The sequence below is a fragment of the Capra hircus genome, chromosome 29, assembly GCF_001704415.2.
Source record: "Capra hircus breed San Clemente chromosome 29, ASM170441v1, whole genome shotgun sequence".
Taxonomy (NCBI): Eukaryota; Metazoa; Chordata; class Mammalia; order Artiodactyla; family Bovidae; genus Capra; species Capra hircus.
The window spans coordinates 38,047,380-38,049,472 of record NC_030836.1 but is presented as its reverse complement, the minus strand read 5'-3'; positions in this window follow the sequence as shown (position 1 = coordinate 38,049,472).

The following is a 2,093-nucleotide window of genomic DNA, read 5'->3' as shown; positions in this document are numbered from 1 at the left end:
AAGTCAAGTGGGCCTTAGAAAGCATCACTAAGAACAAAGCTAGTGGAAGTGATGAAATTCCAGTTGAGCTGTTTCAAATCCTGAAAGATGATGCTGTGAAAGTGCTGCACTCAATATGCCAGCAAATTTGGAAAACTCAGCAGTGCCCGCGGGACTGGAAAAGGTCAGTTTTCATTCCAATTCCAAAGAAAGGCAATGCCAAAGAATGCTCAAACTTCTGCACAATTTCACTCATCTCACATGCTAGTAAAGTAATGCAAAAAATTCTTCAAGCCAGGCTTCAGCAATATGTGAACCGTGAACTCCCTGAAGTTCAAGCTGGTTTTAGAAAAGGCAGAGGAACCAGAGGTCAAATTTCCAACATCTGCTGGATAATGGAAAAACCAAGAGAGTTCCAGAAAATATATATATTTCTGCTTATTGACTATGCCAAAGCCTTTGACTGTGTGGATCACAATAAACTGTGTAAAATTCTAAAAGGGATGGGAATACCAGACCACCTAACCCGCATCTTGAGAAATCGGTATGCAGATCAGGAAGCAACAATTAGAACTGGACATGGAACAACAAACTGGTTCCAAATAGGAAAAGGAGTACGTCAAGGCTACATATTGTCACCCCGCCTTTTTAATTTATATGCGGAGTACATCATGAGAAATGCTGGGCTGGAAGAAACACAAGCTGGAATCAAGATTGCCAAGAGAAATATCAATAACCTCAGATATGCAGATGACACCACCCTTATGGCAGAAAGTGAAGAGGAACTAAAAAGCCTCCTGATGAAAGTGAAAGAGGAGGGTGAAAAAGGTGGCTTAAAGCTCAACATTCAGAAAACGAGCATCACGGCATCTGGTCTCATCACTTCATGGGAAATAGATGGGGAAACAGTGGAAACAGTGTCAGATTTTAATTTTTTGCATTCCAAAATCACTGCAGATGGTGACTGCAGCCATGAAATTAAAAGACGCTTACTCCTTGGGAGAAAAGTTATGACCAATCTAGATACCATATTCAAAAGCAGAGACATTACTTTGCCGACTAAGGTCCATCTAGTCAAGGCTATGGTTTTTTCCTGTGGTCATGTATGGATGTGAGAGTTGGACTCTGAAGAAGGCTGAGCACCGAAGAACAGATGCTTTTGAACTGTGGTGTTGAAGAAGACTCTTGAGAGTCCCTTAGACTGCAAGGAGATCCAACCAATCCATTCTGAAGGAGTTCAACGCTGGGATTTCTTTGGAAGGAATGATGCTAAAGCTGAAACTCCAGTATTTTGGCCATTTCATGCGAAGAGTTGACTCATTGGAAAAGACTCTGATGCTGGGAGTGATTGAGGGCATGAGGAGAAGAGGACTACAGAGGATGAGATGGCTGGATGGCATCCCTGACTCGATAGACTTGAGTCTGAGTGAACTCCGGGAGATGGTGATGGACAGGTAGGCCTGGGGTTCTGTGATTCATATGATCGCAGAGTCAAACACGACTGAGTGACTGAACTGAACTGAACTGAACTTTCAGTTTCATACATTGGAGAAGGAAATGGCAACCCACTGCAGTGTTCTTGCCTGGAGAATCCAAGGGATGGTGGAGCCTGGTGGGATGCTGTCTATGGCATTGCACAGAGTCGGACACATCTGAAGTGAGTTAGCAGCAGCAGTATATATGAGAAAGGGTCTACAGAAATTGACCAAGACAGGAGACTGATAAACACCAAGGGAAATTCTTCCCTGAATCAATGACAATTAAGGTGGAATCTGAGAAGTTGAGAAGAAATTTGCTAGTCAAAGGGGAGGGGACTCTTCTAGGAAGGAAGACTAGCTTGTGTCAAGATACAAAATATCCTGGTATATTCAAGTACTACATTCAAGGATGTCAAGGAAGGTGCCATGTGGAGAACAAAGGAAAGAGTCAGTGCAGAAGATGGAGGGCTGTTTAAGAGACAGTCAGGAAGGGGGTAGCTCTGGGGAGACTCAGAGTGGCCTTAATGCCTGCTTCGTCACACTGTCTCTCAGCATCTCCATGAAAAGAAAGGTTATTGCTTCTTTTGGCGGCTGCGAGGGCCTTGTGGACATTAGGACATCACTGATCCTTGGCCC